The sequence below is a fragment of the Zonotrichia albicollis genome, chromosome 12 (assembly GCF_047830755.1).
Source record: "Zonotrichia albicollis isolate bZonAlb1 chromosome 12, bZonAlb1.hap1, whole genome shotgun sequence".
Classification (NCBI taxonomy): Eukaryota; Metazoa; Chordata; class Aves; order Passeriformes; family Passerellidae; genus Zonotrichia; species Zonotrichia albicollis.
Genome location: NC_133830.1, coordinates 7,330,639 through 7,349,763, shown reverse-complemented (window position 1 = coordinate 7,349,763; position 19,125 = coordinate 7,330,639). Strand labels below are relative to the sequence as shown.

The 19,125-nt window shown below is 40.6% G+C and overlaps 1 protein-coding gene across 1 annotated transcript in view; it reads left to right on the top strand.

Moving 5' to 3' along the window:
• PTPRG (protein tyrosine phosphatase receptor type G) overlaps positions 1 to 19,125 on the top strand; it is a 387,825-nt gene that overhangs the window by 324,768 nt on the left and 43,932 nt on the right. The window lies entirely within an intron of this gene.

Genomic DNA, 19,125 nt, shown 5'->3' with positions numbered 1-19,125 from the left:
CCAGGATTGGCATCAACAAATCCCTCTCCATTTGATTTAGAGTAAACTAAAACCTGCAGCACCTGCTCATGTCAAAATCAGAACCCAGAGGCCCCTCATTTGTCTGGAAGTTAACATTAACCAGGGATAAGCCACCTACAAGGTATTTAAGAATGATTTGAAAATCTGATTAGATGGGATAGAGAAAAGTAGTTTTGATGGGAAATACCAGCCCATTGATCATTATATTTACAGAATCCATTACAAAGGTACCAAGCTATTTTTCAGTACACCCATTTTGCTGACAATTAGTTGGGCCAATTGTTGAGGCTGAGAACTTTGAAAGAATTAATAAGTAAATGGCAGTAGTTTGTGAAAATAATTTCTATTAACGTTTGTAACTAATTTACATCATTGCAGTAAGATGGTGAATAAAAAATGCAGTGGTATATGCACAAAAGCTGGAATAGGAAAGGTTCTAAAGATCCCATTGTATCATCCTGTTTTTGAATACATATTCTCTTTATTTGAAGTACTAAACTTGGTCACATTCATAGGCAAGTCCTGGAAGGATATGGTATATCTCAAAACACTGGGATGAAGGATTAGTAGTATTTATCTAGTGTTGATACAAAATGCTCTTCTAAGGCAGAAAGGTTTTGAAATACAATGCTAACAGCTATTATCTAGAAGAATGTTGGTACTATCATTGTTTGCAGAATTTGTGTTTAATTTACTCAAAGAGTAACAATACCATTCTTGAAAAGATATTAAAGTCAGTGGAGATTAAAAATTAATATAGACATGAAAATTATGTCATGTAGTAGTCAAAGTTTTTTGATAAATATGAAGAAGTAAAGGAACGAACTTGAGGACATATGTACTGCCTTCTACTAATCTGTGTCTAGTTCTGCGGATTTTCAAAAAATACAGAGAGTGTAGTAAAAATACATGTGTGTTCTAGGACAAATCAACAAGCAACTAGAACACAAATCATTCCCAGTAACATTTCACATTGTGCAAACCATGTCACTGAAGCAGCAGCCCAGCATTTCATTTGCTGTGTGATTGCCTTTCCTCAGGAAAAAAATAAACTGTTTACCTCTGTGAGTGTTTTAAAGTAAGGAAAAAAGGATTTTGAAGCGTTGCAGACTCTAATTCAGAAGTTTGAAAGGAGCAGTAAATTGCATTTTCAGGAAAAAATACTTAGCTTAAGATGTAATGGGCAACATATGGAATAATTTGCTGAATAATACCATCAAAGCAAATGGCATGAAAACGAGTTTGAGACAGATATTTCAGAAAGGGAAACATGGTATTGAAGTGCACAGCAGAGAACCCTTGTGATGAAAGGATAACCCTCAAGGGGACAGGCGTACTAGACCAAGGGGTCTTTTCTTGCACAGCAGTACTTTGTTTTGGTGTTAGGAAAAAACATTATAAATCAAAACCCAGAGAACTAGAGGAAGCAAAGGAGACATAGCTTCTGTTGGCAATGCATTGTGAGGGTAAACCAAATTTTATTTTTGTTTTTGCTTTTTTGAGCATTTGTGGAATTAGGTGATTTGAGACCAGTGGTGACATAAGTGGAACAATGAAGCAGAGCCTTCTGCTTGTTTCTGTCTAGTCAGTGCCCTATTATCCAAAATAAGGAGTTAGAGAAGTTGCTAGGGAAGTTTTGGCAAAGCATTAATTTTGTTTGGTCTCTTCGTGGCTCATTCCGCAATACAGTAAAGAAATAAGTTTTGTGAAGAAGACTTCTTGTAAGGAAGCTTCATTTTCCTTTATTTGAAAAGGAGACTGTCATTGTTTGATGAAGATTTCCTTTTTCCATCTGTTGAGCTTCCATGCTGTGTTTTAGAGACTTCTTGTAACTGAATATATTTGGAAATTATCTGTGCCATTTCTGAAGACTCGCGTATTTGCAGAGGTAATTTGCTGTTTTCAGTTCCTTTTTCATGTGGATCCTGGACAAATGGTGAAAGAATATGACTAATGTTGAAGAGAAAGGGTCACTTCTATCTTTTTTGTGTGGTGGCCATCTCAATAATGAAAAGGGATGGGAACTTGCAGGCAAGCAGAGCTCTGAATTACCTTTCTACTAAAGTTTCCTGGATTCAGTACTTTAAATGGCACTGCTGCACAAAGAGGCCTGTGTGATTTTAAGTTGGTAGAGTGGAAGATAAACTAGGTCAGCATAATGAAGCTGCAAAAATTGTGCTGCCTTTTATCCCAGAAAAATGAGGAGAGCACAATCACAGGGTGACCACGAGCCACGACATCCGCTGTGGGCTGTTGCTAGTTGGGCTCCCAGGGCAGGAGGGACAATGATTCTGCACTTTCCCTTTGCTTCTGTGCATCTTTGATTCCTCTTGAGGAAAAGCTGGCCTGGCTGATCCTTAAGCTGTCATGGGCGTGATGAAGGGGACTGTTGCTCCCAGGACCTTTAGTGCTTAAATTGATTTCTTTTAGCACCAAGTTGAGAATTTGAGTCTTAGCAGACAGAAAAGGTGAGGAGACCAGATCCTTGTTTTACTCACCATATGGATTCACCATTCATTTTTGCAGTGGCACAACGGTGCTTCTTTCTCTGCTTTCTTCCCTTTCATGCTGGTTTCAAAAATTGTGTGCTGTAGGGACAACAGCTGACTATTTCTGAAAACTGTACCCTGGGACTTTGGGACCTTCACTGGAGGACTGCTAGCTCGTCTAGAGCCCATTAAAACGTGGGTGTCATGAGGTGCTGTTTCCCAAACACTTTATTTTTGCATTTCTGGGCATTTGTTTTGCATCTGTGATTTTATACCCAGACTCAGTATCATGAGATCCATCTGCAGATCTTCAAGGTCAGTTTAAAATCTGACTTGGATTGTCTGCAGTCTTTGCCACTGTTACTCTCACAGCCTTTGCTACGAGCCCTGAGAGCTGCAGGGTGTGTTTGGTAGTGACCTCCAAACTATTTAGGGATTGAGTGTGACTTCAGTTTTTTTGCAGCAAGATGAGTTCCTATAGTATGCTGAGCTGTAATATGGCTTGAAACATGTCTTTTCTAGAGCTTCCACTATATTCTGTAGCAAATTGAACTAGTCCTGAGTTTTGACACTTAGGGGTAAACCCAGGGTCAGTGTCACTTTCATCTCCACACAGGTGCAGGAGAGTCAGGAAATCAACTGAAATATTTTGATACACAGAAAGTTCTGTCCTTTGTGGGGAAAATAACATATTTTAGGAGAGTGTGGTAACCTTCCACTGTTTGTTTTTCATTCTGATTTTTAATCTAAACACTACAGTTCTACAGACTGTGGTTTCAAAGGGAAAAAATAAGCAGAGAATATTAAGAAGCAATTAAGATTTTAGAGTTTAGCCAACAGCAACTTTTAAATGAGAAATAAATTATAGCCATTTCTCATTTTCAGCTAAGAGGAAAAAATTCATTCACGACTATAGCTGGAGAGTTTTCTTTTTCTTTCTTTTGAACAGATACCATAATTCACCTTGAATTATTGCCACAATCAACATCATGATCCCAAAGACAAAGTGGGAATATTGTACTGCATTTCTTATTAAATCAAGCTGTTTATACAGTGCTAATATGTTTACTTTCGGGGGGATTTTTGGAACAACGCAGCTGCTGCCTTTCAAAGAGCAAGCAAGCTTGCATTGCTTGTTTTATAGCTGTGTGTGCATATGAGACAGCTTGGGAAAAAGATGTCTTTAATTTTCCTTAGGCAAAACCCTATAGAATTTAGTAGACAGAGAGAGTTTTCTTAAGTTTTTGTTAAGCATCCTGTCAAATTGAACTGAATCATTGGGACAAGCCCTGTGACAGAGACTTGTCCTTCTCTGGCAGTACCTTTCTGTGCAGGAGAAATCACCCTGAGCACCAGGAGATGTGCTCTTTTTTCTGACTCAGTCATTGATTTCTGTGGGACCTCAGGCCAAGTCACTTACGGGTTGAGAGTGTTGTTGTTGAACTCAGTGGCAAAGATCTCACTGGGAGCAAGCTCAGGTGTTCAATATTTCAGCATCTGAGTTCTGACACTGGTGAAATAGCAATGGAGAAGGTTGGTCAGCTGTATTTGTAAATCAACTTGTAATATAGCAACAAAAGCTGCACTATAAAGAATCCTCATATTTACCATGTCTAATAACTATGCCTCAGACAACTACCTTTGGGTGTTAAATTCTGGGGAGCATGCACAGCTGCTTAGGTAAGAGAGTGTTAAAACTTAATTGGGAGAAAAAAAAAAAAACTTCTGCCTGTACCAGGTTATAAAAAGTGCTGAAACTGTTATTTGAACCTATCTCTAGGTTCTATTTTATGAGTACACAATGTGTTGTTCATCTACTGTACTGATTGGAAAAGGAACATTGCAAATTTACAGACCATTGTAAAATTGTTTGCTTACAATGATAAAAGCTTCTTTCAGCTTACTCTGAAATGTTTGTGATTCTTCTCATTTTCTCACCCATGGAGGATCTTGAGTGGTAACACTTTCTGAGACCCTGGGTGTTAATTTTAAGAATGCCTCAGATGCAGTTGCATGAGTATTTATGTCAGCAGCAGCAGTTCAGGCAGGGTCCTCTGTTCCTGCCCTTGTTCTGCCCTCTGTGATCCCATTGCAAATGTTTGTACAACCATGTGAGGAGCTGGATTGCAAAATAATCCATGTTTAAAAGAAAAAAACTTTAAAAAAATGAGAGGAGTTTTCATGTCCTGATTTAAACCAGATTAGCTCCCAGTCTGGTTCATGCAGTAACAGGACAGAGCTGTAGCAGCATAACTGAGGGAGCAGCACAGGGCAGGAATGAGAAGGATGGATGGGGATGCTCACCCCAGCATTGTCCTCAGTGATGCCTGAGGACCACATCCAGGCACTGTGCTCATCTTGGCAATGGCAGTGCCCCAGAGCTTGTGGCACCACAGGCACTGAGGAGAATTGACAAGGACAGGAGACTTCCCTTGTCCCTGGAGACAAGCAACTCCCCAGGGAGACAAGGGTAGCTGTGGAGGTGAGTGGCATACTTGAAACTTCTTGCAGCTTCCATCTCTTTTTTTTAGTGCCCAGCTGTGCCTTGCCCATACAGAACAAGACCTGCCTTAGTTTTCCTCTGGGAATGGCCACATTTAGTCTCATAAGTTGAGGGATAAGGATGGGGATAGGGTAGATCAGTGCCTGGTAAATGGGATGCAACCTAGCCTGATCTGTTCTCGTTCCAGGGAATGCAGGAAAAGCATTTCAGCTCTTATTGCAGAAGATCCAGGTTCTGTGAGATTTTCTCAGTGTCAGAGGTAAAGGTACTGAATCTTAGGCCCTTCTGTGTTTAGTATCTCAAAATGCTGCTCATTTTCATTAAAAGGGAGTAGGCCTGTGATCAGCTCCCTCTTATCCCACTCTGGGACCTGACCTCATCTTCTCTGCTGACGTCAGGCCCTCACTTTCAAACTGGATGCCCAGGACAGCCACTGGTTGCTTGCTCTGGCTGTTGGGACCATACTTCCAGTCCTCATCATTCTTCCTTTATGAGGAAAGTCAATATGAAAACTTCTCTGGTCGCATCTGTGCTGTTTCATCCAGCAGGACAGAGCCTGGGGCAAGAACCCCAGGTGGAGCCCAAGACCAAACTGGAGTGTGGCACTGCTGCCCTTCACGGTGTTGGCTCAGGGGTTTTTTTGTCCCCTCCTGTAGGGAAGCTGAGCCCAGCTGGTCCCAAGGCTGGTGGGACACAGGGCTGGGAGCTGAGCCCAGCTGGTCCCAAGGCTGGTGGGACACAGGGCTGGCTCCATGTGGGAAGGGCTGAGGCAGAGGAGCCCAGGACCTGCACCTGCAGCCATCCCTCCCCAGTTTCTTGTTCCTTGAGCATTTCCCAAAAGGCCATTTTAGGGCCTTTCAGGAATCAGGGGAGTTGTCAGTTGTTACGGTAACAGATCCCCTGCTGTTGAATTGGCCCCTGATGCCCATTTGGGCTTTTGAGCAGACTAACTCAGGCTCATTAGACAAAAAAGAAAGAAAGATTTGCAGATAGAAAGTTGCTTTTTAAGCATGCTGGATGATCTTTTAAGAGCTTGACTGTGGAAAGGGGCATGTTCTCTCATTATCTGCCTGTTTCTTTTACTCTTTTTTAATTAACACTAGGTTTAAATTTTTTGTCACAAAACAGAATTCTACAAGATCCCATTTCCTTTCTGGTGAGGCCTACAGTGGCCTGCCACTTTACAAACCAACCTATTTTGTCTTCAGAAAGGAAACAGGTTTTTGGTAAGCTTAAATGCAGATCAGCAGTGATTTCCAGAACTATCAGGATATTGACAAAGCTCAGAAAATAGTAGTTTTAATTCTAATTATAGAGCATCAGGACCAAAATCAATAAGCACATTCCAACCCAGGAATGTCCCATTTCAAGGAAGTGGGACTGTCTAAATTTTGCTTCAGACCTGAGCCATCCCACTGGTGTTAACAGAGTGATTCCTGAATAACTTTTGCCAGCTACAACAGACTTTGCCGTTGTAAATTTGAGTCCATATGACTGAGGAACCTGTATCATCTTAAATAGGTTCTCAGGAGTATGTAATTGCAGTATCAAATTTCTTCTTGCCAGATATTTGAAAGCAGCTTCTTCCTGTGTCCCATATGGCCAGCCTTCATCTGAATTTCATGAATCAGTGTTCTCCTCTCAGCTGTCCTGTAAATAAAAAGCAAATACAGTTTTATAGCAGGCTGATGTATCTCCAGGTATAAATAAGAGAGGACTCTGGGTTTTTTTTATGTGATTCACCTTTTCTGCAATGAAGATTGTTTGGGGCAGGCAGGGCTGTTAGCAGACAGGGGAGGCAAATGCTTGAATACATGGAAGGGGTCTGCAAGGAATCCATCATCTTCTGCCCCCATTGTGCTGCAGATGTGAGGGGCCTTTGGCTTAAATTACAGCAAGAGGGAAATTTCTGTTGGACATTAGAAACAGGAAATGATAGGAAAAACAATAAAGTGGTGGTTTGTAGAATTTCCATCATTTCTAGCTTTCAGACAAGGTTAAGCAGCTCCAGTGAGGATGCACCACAGGAGTCTGATCCCTCACAGGAGCTTCCAGGCCTGTTCTCCACAGTTGTGCAGTGCCAGCTTTAAAGCACACGTGGAAGTGTGAGAAAAGAGGAAGGATGGTACATGTGATAAATTGCCCTGTAAATCACAGGCTAGGAGTCTGCCTGTCACTCTTAAACTGATGCTTATGGGCGAGTTGTGTGAACATCTTCCTGCAGGCACTTTCATGGATGTGGCCACTGAACTCAGTGGGAGCCTAGATGTGCATCACCTTTATTTTGAAAGATAATGTCAAGCATGCAATCATGAGTCACAAAACAGGCCAATATGTGCTTTGGGTGTGGAAGACTAGAAATCAAAATATCATATTGGTGACCTTGAAAACTCTCAAACACAAAAAGTATAATTTTTATTTTTAATATGCTGTATGGTGTGTCCCATAAGAGCTGAGACATTCATGCTGTAGTTTGCCCACAGGCCATCCTAAGGGGGTGAAGCTTATGCAAAAGTCTCAGCAGCAAATTGGCAAACTGCTGTTGACACCTCTCCTCAGTGCTTTGTTTAGAGGTGTAGCAGAATTTCCCCAACATTTCCAAAAATACCTTCTTCTGCACAGAGAGCAAAGGAGAACGGGCAAGGGCAGCTGAGGTCGGGCAAGCAGGGATCTGCACAGCTGCAATCGATCTTTCTGCTTTGTCTCTGTGGAACTAATTAAATGGATTAATTGCAGACATATTTTTTTCTCTGGAAATGCTTTCCCCTGTGCTGTTGTGAGGTCTGGGAAAAAAAGAGCAAGATTTTATCTGCACAGTTACTGGTTTAATAGTTTTAACAAGTATTTTTTAAATATCAAAAATTCTTTTAAATATCAAAATATTCTTATTAATCTCCATTAAGAACAGGTTTTTAAGTGCTCAGAAATAATGTGCCATGAGGAGTGTGGGTTTTCTCATAACTACATTGGTAGTGGATGCCAGGTACCCCTGGCATCTCCTACTCATCTGCTGGGTCTGTTCTAAGTTACTGTAGAGCAAACTCTTATACAGCTTTAAAATTTTTGAACTCTGACTTTTAAAGCTGTGAGATATTTTAAAAGAGAAAAAATTTCACAATTTTTGTGAAATTATATCACTTTGTAGAAGAAGGCTCTATTAAGAAATTGATGCACTCTTTTTCTATTCCTCTTCCCAGCTCAAAGAAGCAATTTGCATCCTCATTGTCAGTTAGTCTGTTGCTAGTTAATTTCTTTTCTATAATATTCTTAGTTTGTAAGAATATGTGTTAAAGTGTATGCAGGTATCTCTGGAGTAGATTCACTCTCATAAACTGGTAGGTTCAGAGCTAGAGCAATGTCTCAGACAAACTGTGAATGAAATATCCTATAATACAGCTAGATGTACCCTGAGGGAACAGTATACCTCTGCTGTGAAACTGTGAATTAACCACAGCAACCAGATAAATTATATTTTTTCTCTCTCCTTGTAACCATAAAATATAGCTATTGAAAGACCCTCTCCTGTCCTCAGTCCCATGGCAGCATTTGGACTAACATTAGCACCAGCTATTTCACAGCAGGATATAGTCTGAGTGTAAAATTATAGGGTAAGAATATTAAATCAATTTGGCAACCTTAGCTGCTTGGATAAATACTGGGAACCAGCAAACTAGTAAAACAATAACAAGCAGGTACTGTTCTTAAAACCTGTGCAATTTGGGGAAAAACAAGACTTTGGAATGCACAACACGTTGTGCTGCTGTTACAAATGTTGCAAGTACAGGAATTCATTCAGTTTATTGTAGAATGTTGAGTTGGTTGGTTTAAAAGAAAACAGTTCCTCTATTGCTATAAACAGCATGTGTTTTACTCTATTGACTTACAGGTTAAAATCCATTTGAGTTCCAAGTTTTAAGCTGAAACAGGCGTAGGCAGCATGCCTGGGTCTTGATTGGTGGGTTGGTTTTTTTCATATTTTGGAAACCCTCTTTTCCAAGAAAGAGCAAAACCTTTTTGAATGGTCCTCCAAATTTATAATGTAGTAGAAATGAGCCAAATCTGAATTGTAAAAATATTGTTAATGTTAAAAAAAGTAAAATAAAGACAGTTCCTATTAATGACAAATGTTCTGTTCCCTGAAATTTCAGAGATTTTATGTATTTTATGTTTCTGATCAAATTATCAGTTAAATGGGTGGATTTTTGTGCAGTGATTCACTCTCCACAGCCATTTTTTAACCACCATCAGGTTTCCAGTGAGTGCTGGTAAAATTCCTCACATTTTGTAGGAACCACATCACCAAAAGAAAGTGATAATCATTTACTCTCCAGAGACTTAAAAGTTTCCTAACTTTCAATGTTCATCTTTTAACAGTGACTTGTATTGCAGGCTTGAAGTGAAAGCTGGGAAGAGCCAGTGCTCACACCTGCCTTATTATTTCAATTTATTTTGTTGGGTTTTGTTTTGCTCTTTAATAAAAGCTTGGGACATAAATGTACCAAAATGGTAAGTTTCTGCCCATTTATACAGCTCCTTATTTTTGAAGCATTCAAGTGTGCTGTTTCAATCAGGGAGTAAATGGGTTTGCTTTGCAGGCTCAGAAGAGCAAACTGCAAATGCTGGTTTAGTCAGTTAAGGCTGAATCTGGACTTTATCCACAGAACCAACATTTAGACAACAGCAAAAAATATTCTGCTGACCTAGATATCATTGCAGGCTTCATAATAATATGTATGAATGAATATAATATTTCCTCACTTTAAGAAACAAGCCTTTTAACTTAAAAGTGCTTTTCCTGCAACCTGTTTATTTTTCAGCAGGCTTTTCTCTAGGTCTTGTGTGACAGAAGTCATGTTTTCTGCTAATACCTTGTCTCCCTACAACTGTACAATTGTCCTGTGTCCTTGTTCTATTTTTGGGGACCTGGAGGGGAAGGGAGAGGATGATGAACAGCTTTTCAAGCACCAAGGACATTTACTAGGTTTACATCTGCCACAGTAACTCTGCACATGTTTATGGTATGGAGTGGTTTATAAACTTTATATTTATTAGCAGTAATTCTTTATTAGAAAAAAAAAATTAATAATTAAAGCACACCATTTGCATGCACAAATCCCCATAGTTTGACTTGGGTTCTATTTAATACTGAATCTATCTAGGCAAAGCAATTGTATCTCTGTGGAGATCAATACTAAAGAATAAAAGAGATGAAAGGATTTTTTAAATAATTTGAGCAGAGAAAAGATTGTCTTCTTTTTCCTGAGACTATGGAAATAAAGTTTCTGCTTTCTAAAGGAAAATATAGTAATTAGGAAATTTGCAAATGGAAATTAGCCTCTGTTGGTCTTTGTCTTTATTTATGTCATTAAATGCAGTCTTTAATTAGCATATATATTATTCATGTTTCAATATAATCCATTTTATAAGTCCAGGTTCAAATATAAAAATCAAAATGGGCTTGATGCACTGTATTGTTCACATGCAAAGCAGTTAACATAGATGTAAAGATATGAGGTGAATTGAAACATCCATATTTCATAAGGATGCAGTCTACGTTTTCTGAAATTATGGCTTGAACTCTTATTTTTAACTTTTTCTCATTTGCATACATATTACTCCCTGTTTAAATGATGTGTTAATTCTATTCATTAGACTTCAGTGGATGATTCTGACTCTCCTGATAATCAAGCACAGGTCCCTGGAAAGCAAATTATGGACTTTCATGTTGCAAAACCCATTGTAAACGTGACATTTATCGCTGCAAAGCCAACTCCTGTGGAGCACTTGGCTGCAGTCAGGAGGGCAGGAGCCTTTTTCTTCTGCTTTTGGCAATGATTGTCATCTGTGGATAAGGAGCTGGCACCAGGTCCCCAATGGCTCTTCAGAAATGGTTGGGCACTTCACAACTGCTCCACAGTCTCAATGGTAAAAATGCCAGTTCAGTTCTTAGAGGGAAGAATTTGACTCAGGTGCTCACACAAACAGCTTCAAGAAAATGGATGGTGAGGAATTTTCTGTTCCATATAATGGGATGATAGACACCAGGATGGGGGACTTGACCTAGATGGGCTCTCTACTGTCTGAAGTGTATTTGGCTGTCAGAGCCAGAGCTTGTGGCTGGGGCTTTGCTGTGCTTCCAAAATATGCTTGTACTTCAAAATCTGGAAGAAGAGAGCCCTGAAAGCAAAGCACAAAGGTGACAGCAGTAGAACAGGAGTCCCTTCTCCTTTCTCTGGTTTACTGAGCCATACCCTGTTGTGAACCTGGGAAGAATCTGTAGGAAGAAAAGGGCCAGTGAAATAGCATTGGAGATAGGTGTCTGCTGTTGCATACTGATTTCCAAGGCCCTGTCAATTCATCTCTTTAATTCTAGGTGTAAAAGCATTGTTATCCCAGTGGCAAACACGAGGTGATCATTTTGGAAGGTTTTATGCTGATGGGGTGAGCCCTTAGTGGTGCCACGCAGGGAGTTGCCATATGTGATCTGATTAATAAAAAAAATTGATGTTAAGAAGAAATATTTATATTGACATCTCTGTGAGGAAACCCTCAACATCTTATAAAGCCCATAAGTATAGTTTCTCTCTGTTTTTTTGCAGAACCTGGACCTTTTCAAAGGCAGTTCTGATGTGCTACAGGGAATTAGTTGAGGTCTTTTGTGATAGCAGAAGGTGAGAGTTCAACGTGTGGTTTTGTTTGGCACAGAGCTACAGAGAACCAGTTCCCTGTTGTATAGCTTAAAGGTTCAGGTGGAGACTACTAGAAAGAGACCTGTTGTCCCTGCAGCTTGGTTTTATTCAAAGTGCAGAGAATAAGAGAGCAGAAGAGATCACTGCATTTGATGCACATTCTCAGCTGCTGCTTCATCTCCCTGTGTCTGGCTGTGTAATCTCACTCTCAGGATCTTTCTGCATGAAGAAACAGCAGGGCATGGCTGAGCACAGGAGAAATGATCCCATTTCACCAAGCTGCTGCTGGGCCCATGGGACAATGAAAAATCTGTGTGTTAGTGAGTTGCAGTGCTGTCTGTAGGGTCTGAGCTTGCACTTGGATCCTCTTTCCTTACCAATGTTTCCTTGTGCTGTGCCAGGGAATCCCTGAGCTTTACACCAGCATTTCTGAAACACTTAAACCCATCTGCAGCCCTCTTCTCTTTCACTCCCTGGGCAGCGAGTGTTGAGTCCAGTACGGCTTCTGCACTGTAAAGCTGGGACAGGCTGTGCTAATTTCCTGTGTGATGAGCACAGAAGAGGATTCTGAAGAAAAGGGACTTTAACCTTAGCCCAACTTTAAGGTTATCCACAGTTCTCAATGTCCTGGTTTGGGTTTTGTTTGTGTTTTATAAACGTGGAAAGTAGGCAGCTCACCTCTTTGGGGAAATGAGGCAGGGGGATAAACATTCCCCTTCCATCCTCTTGCCAGAGTTTTTCCCTTGGTGTGCCAAATACAGCAACTTCCCGTCCCAGAGAGAGATGTATTGGCAACCTCACTCTATTTTGTTCTGTTGTCTGGATTAACATTGACATTGTCATTGCTCTCCAGCAATCTTGTTTAATTTACTGAGCTTCCTGCAAAGATTGAGTTAAATACATATGGGTTGAATGCTTTCTGTTGCAGCTCATGTTCTGTCTTGACCTTCTTGGCTTCACATATTTCCCCCTTTAAAGTTACTAGCTGTATCTGAGATCTTAACATCAGTGGGTCATTTTGTGAAATTAATATTAATGACATGGCTGCTGATTGCATTGTGTGGGTAGAAACAAATGTTTTTATAATAAATGGAATTTAATATTAATTGAGTGGTTTGGAGTTAAAGCAGGATATAAAGTGACAAGCTCATGGCACAGCAAAATGCCCTTTGCAGGAATCCAATTAGAAGAGGGAGCAGCAAATTCTATGCAAACTTGATCACACAGGGGCAATACAAGAGTGGAGCATAATTTGGAACCTGGGATATGTCCCTCTGAATGTCTCATAATGTCCATGAATCAACATTTAGCTACTATATGGTGCCAAGTTTGCATTATTCAGCTTTTTCCTGAAAATGCTGCATCCCATGGCTCCAGACCTCTCCAGAGGGAGACAGTGTTTTGCAATAAAGGACACATCAATTAATGCACTGTCCTGCTACATATCTGCAGGAAAAAAATGATTCATTTGTTAGCCTGCTGAAATTACTTTGCACTGAAAATCTTCTGCTGATGTAACAGGCTTTTGCCTGATCACTTGAAGCTGTTACCTTTGCCATTTCCTCAATGAGGATGATTAAGAGTTGTCCCCTTTCCAAATTGCAGGGTTTATTCGTGATTTGGAAAAATAGGTTTGCTGAGATGTGCTGTAGCTAAATGGCTAAGTCCTGCCTCAAGAAACCAAGTGCAATTATCAGATATATCTTGTGTTATAAAGAGTGATGTAAAGTATTCATTGAGTTTGAATTGTTCAAAAATAATTTCTCTAAATATTATGTATTGTTTTCATCTGGCAGATGGAGTTGCACAAGCTGCTATAGCAAGAGTTTGTTTGTGGCATTTCAGACAACCTGGGTATTGTGTGAAATTGGCTTAGCAAGCCTCTAAAAGGAGGGTGCAGAATGTAAAGTGAGGGTGTAGGAGTGATAGCCAGGGCAGTGCTTCCAGGCTGATAGAGAAGCATGTGGGAAAAAAAAAAAAAAAACAACAAGGAGCAAGTCAATTTATCCATTCTGTCAAAATGGCTGTGATCAGCCAGGAGGCAAATGAATAAACGGATCAACAAGTATTTCACACTTGTGTGTTCTCGACAGGAAATCACAGATCTGAAACCAAATGTCTGGGACAAAACTACCAGAAATAGTGGCAAAATACTCTGCTGTTTAGTCTGCATTTTCAACGTTTTTAGCTCACAAAAGTCCTTGAATTAAAGCACTAGAATAAAGCAGGAACTTGTTACTACATTTCCCAGATATGAGCAGAGATGAAAATATTTGGGGTGCGTCTAAACAGCAGGAGCTCATTCCCCACTGGAATCTCCCTTTGTGCACACCTGGATGTGTCTGGCTGGCCATGGTGATGGCTCCTGTCTTTTCTTCTCCCAAGCTCACAGTCTGATGGCAGCCAAAGCACACCAAAGATCACATCAGAACATGGAAATGAAATGCATGAATAAAGCAGGAGGAAAATGATGTGGATTGCTAGAGGTGCCAGAGCTGAACAGCTCACCTGGGAGCAGACATCTACTGTGTTCCTCCAGGACACTGTGTCTGCCAGAGCAGCCCCAGCCCTTCATGAACTTCAAGAAAGGGAAATGCAGAGCCAAGAGCTTGTGTTTAATTACATATCTGCTTCTGAGCAAGTGTCTCGTGCATCCAGGCACATTTCTTCATTCCTAAGATGTGAACTGCAGTTCTTGTGGGGCTTTTTTCTCCTTTACCCCAGTCCCACATTTATCAACACTGAAAGGTTAGCAAGCACTTAATAAAAAATAGGTTTAAGGTTTAGAAGTAATGCAAATAAATAGAATAGTCCATAAATAGAAAATATATTAAACTGTGTCTGGTATTAGGGGCTCTAATAATTAACACAGGTTGAGTGAATTTCTCCTGTTTTGCTTATCTGCAATGAACTTTTGTCCTGAATCAAAATGTTCTGCTCCTGTGGTTAGTAGCGTGATCTACACAGTGATCAAGACAACAGGAGAGCAATGTTTTATTTACATAAGTGTGTGCTTAGTGCAAAAGGGTTTGTCATGAGGATAAAACACATTTCTAGTTTTATGTGTCTAATTTTCAAAATAATTTCAGGGTTTTTTTTAATGGAAAATCTCTTCCATGTCTGTTATTTTATGATTTTTTTAATTCTTAGATCTTCTATGTACTTAGAAGCCTGTTAATAGATATTGTGGTAACTTTTCTGACACACCTCACACTTTGAATCCTTTTTGGCATTATCTTGACATTTGTTTATGTTGTTATTGTTGATGCTGTTTATTTTGTAGAAACATTCTCACAGAAAATATAGTGGTTTAAGGCAGATGCTACTGGGAGGGTCCTGCTGATGTGGGGACTCTTCATTGTGATATGTTAATTCATGTGGGTCTGGTGGCTGGTGAAGGGAGCCCAGTGGGGATGTTCACACCACGCTGGCTGCCTGATTTAACCAGAAACCACTTCAGCAGATGCTATGTGCAGCACAGCTCTGTGAGTGCAGAGCAGCCCAGCACACAAGGAGTGCTGGAGCAGTGGAAGCTCTCAGCACCTGCATGGCCCCCTGGCACCCTGGGTCTCACTGGGGTGTCTCTCCAGAGTGAGGTAGGGATGAATTCCTCATACTGCAGCACAATACACAGCATGCTAACTCTCAGTGGTTGGCAGTGCATTGCCCCATATTTGTGTTTCCTTGTCACATTTGTTAACCTTTGAATGCAAGAAACTCATTAAAGCAATTCCTCAGATGCACACTCCTGCCTTCCCCAGAGCTCTCCACTCAGGCCCTGATTAGCATCAGCGACTGCAAGAAGCAAATCTCCAAATGGGTTGACTGATAGTGAGATTAATGATCCTCAAGATTTCTGTCCAGGTTTATTATTGGGAGGCTTACAAATCTTTGCTTTCAGCGAGATGGGTGGGGAGGAAGGAGCAGCTGGCTGCCACCCAGTCTGTCTGTATTAGTGTGATGAGGTGATGGACATAGCCCTGATAGAGCACCAGCACTAGGCAGTGTATTTTCAGTGTTCCTATTATCTACCAGGTACTAAATGATTTGCTCCTCTGCTCTTGGTGCCAGCTGCTCTTTTCTTTTCCTTTGTGCTGTGCTTCCAAAGGTGTAATGCCATTTCTAATTGTGTTTTAAACAGAGTTAACAGAGAGACCATGCAATTTTTAAAGTAGCTATTTCTTGTTGAAGTGGCCAGTGAAAAAAGCCCACCCTCCAAATACTCAGTGATTGAGAGGGAAAGGAAATAATCACTCTTTTAATATTTATCTTGGCCCCAGATAAGCTAAACATTAATTATGTCCAGCAGTGTTGGGAATTTTTCCTAGTTCTCCCATGCAGTTTTAGTCCAGGTGCACATGGACACATGTGTTGAGAAAGATGAAGCTTCCCACTGAGTATTTCATTTCATTTAACAAACTGGCATTTCTGCCTGAAGATGGGCAGGGACATCAAAACTGAGGAACAAGCTGTGCTTAAATTTTTTACAAGACTTTTGTGTTGGATTCCAGGCTGAGCCTTGGGATACCTAACATATCTGTCAGTTGAATGTGCTGATGTCCCATTTGGAGGAAGAAAATAATATTTTTTTGTAAAGGCAAAAGCAGAGCTCTTCTGTTTTGAGAGTAATTAGGTGGGAGTAATTAGGGACATTTATGTGAATATTCCAAAGAGAGACTGCTGTCTCTCCGTTTCTGTTGTACACTCCTAGGTTGGATCATCTCTGTTTTGGTTCTCTTATAACACTGTGTCCAATCCAGAGGAATTACACTTTGCATTTAAAATTACTTGCATTTTAATGTCCCAGTGTGTGACCCTGGTTTTATTCATTCTTTTACTAAGATTCATCATCACAAAGGGAATTCATGTCCTGAATAGATGCTATCAAGTATACCAAATTTGGAGATCTTGGAGGTGCTACTAAAAGCACCTCTCTAGTAAGAGGCAATCTTCATTGATTGCTGTGGCTCTTGTGATTATGGAACAGCTCTTCACTTGCTTAAATACAGCTTTCTTTTGTGAGAAAGTTTTAAGGCTCCTTTTTAATATTACATGATGTTTTAGGCATTGGAAGCACACATTTTATAGGAAGTGCCTGAGGTATTATTTGATTGGAAAAGGCATGTCTTTGTTTCCCTCTGTAATTTTCTAGCCTTTGTTATGAATGTTGCATTACATAAATACTTGGCTCAGGGAGAAGAAAATTAATATGGTCAGGCTTTCCTTTGGTTTTTAAAGCTGTGCCTAATGTTAAACCATTTTAAGATACCACCCAGAGGTATGTCTACCCGATTTTTGCCTGAAGACATGAAAGTTCTCAGTGGTAATACAGATAACCAAGGAGCTTGTTCTCTTGCAGTAGAAAATACTGATGAGTAAACCCATTCAGTCATCTGTAAAATTGCTGAGTGCATCCAAGGCAGATGTTGTGGGTATTGATTAAAGCAGGAGCGGAAGGTTTGGTGCCTCTGGCCCTGTCCGAGGTCACCAGGAGAGTAATTAGCTACCAAGTGTCACAGGGCCAAGTGTCATCACAAATAAGGTTTCACCATTGCCTTTGCTGTTCTCCAGGGACACCCGGGTGATGGGACAAGGAAGCGTGGAAAACGTTTGTGCTGAGTTAAACTAAGACTTAACCACACGATTTGCAATTAAAGAGCTTTCTGAGTGCATTTCTGCACTGGCCACCTGGGTGCTCTCTGCTTGTGCAGCTGATGAAGGGGGAGGACATGCAGGCAGCCCATCTGGGGGTGTTGTCATTTCTTAACTGTTTAATTATTTGAATGCCCTTCTGAAAATAATGATGTCTCACATAATACCTGAGTTCAGTACTGTGTGTTATATAAATGAGTGTCTGGGCCCTGGTGCAGGGTAGGATCTCAGAGGACTGGGAGAAGAGGATTTTTAATTTTGTGGAGAGCTGTGTAGTCAGCTGGCAAATTTAGGCCGTAAATATTAAATTAGCTGTCATTTTGTGTCAGAAATCCCTAGTCTTGTTTGCAGATCAATTTTTCAACTGGACAATTTTACTAGTGGTGCATTCTTCAGCACAAATGCTGTCTCAAAGTTCTGTCCACCTTCTTTTTTTTCTCTTTCCATCTGCCATTTCCTAGCCTTTTTCCTGTGTTTATTTCCCTACAATAATACAAAATATTGTGGTTGGACGGGTGCTTAGAATTTGGAGACTTTTGTGGATCTGTGTGGGTCAAGTCCCTAATGTGAAAAAGCACATCTCCAGTCTACTTTTCACTGTTCTGTCTAGGATAACATGCCAAGGGCATGTATGCCATGCACTTCTGCACCCATTACCATCCAGACCTCTCCAGGTACCATATCTGGGTGATGCTTAACACTGCTCAAGAACATTTCAGGCAGAAAGTACTTTGTGGGGAGAAAACAAATGGTCTTCAGGAGGGATCTGCTGGAAAATCAGCATTATTGTAGGGAAATTTTCCTCCTTTATTCTCCTGGTTTTTATGCATCCTCCAGCAGCTCCAGTTTGGTCAGCATTCAGTGTCTTACTGCTCCAGCATGGCACAGGTTCTTTTATAACTTGGCTTTTGAATTCTGGTCATTAAGTATTAAGACATGTGAAGGAAAATAACTGTAGAAAATTAGGGCAATATAAGCTGTTTTCTGGCCAAAAATAATAAATGCAGATGTCTCTCTGATACAATGAATGTAATATCACTGCTCCATGCTGGTCACTTATTCATATTCATATGATCAGCTTTTTTCCTGTGGTTTTCTCTCCTCTTTTTCTTCTTAACGCTTGAGTCAGTTTTATTGCTCATAAAAATCAGTGACTGATGACCCCAGCTAGAGCAGTGCAGACTGCAGACAGCTGTTGTCCAGGCTCCCATCCACTGCTCTGCTGGTGACATGGTCATGATTTGCAGCACTTCTGTTGTTCTGAAGTCTGTGCTCTTTTCTGAGGAGTCATTGCCAATTCTGACAGTGACAAATGCTTGCCAAGGAATAGTGAAGCTAGTTTAAAGTGCAGAGCCATGTGTTACTAGTACACTTGACTGCATACATACTCTGGTTTTGGTGCCAGCAGAAACCAATCTTAATTGTGTCTCCTGAAAAACATGCAAAACAGTTCAATGGGAATCTGAAGCAGCTTTTCTTCTATTGAAAGTGGGAATGAATGTACAGAGGTAGTGAAAGGGGGTCGTTTCCTGTCTTTACATCCTTGTTTAGGAGTTAGCTGCAGACACCCCCGTGATGGAGGAGCATGGGGAATGAATGCCTGTATCCAGGTTGCATTTGGTAAAGACTAAGCCATGTCCTGTGCAGCCTGGTTTAGAGGTCCCTTACAGAGCCCAGTCTGACTCCTATCCCATCTTTCCTCTTCTTCCCACCAGCTAGAAGCTCTGTGTAAAAGTAGGATGGCTGCAGGACTATTGGCCTCTTTGTTAAC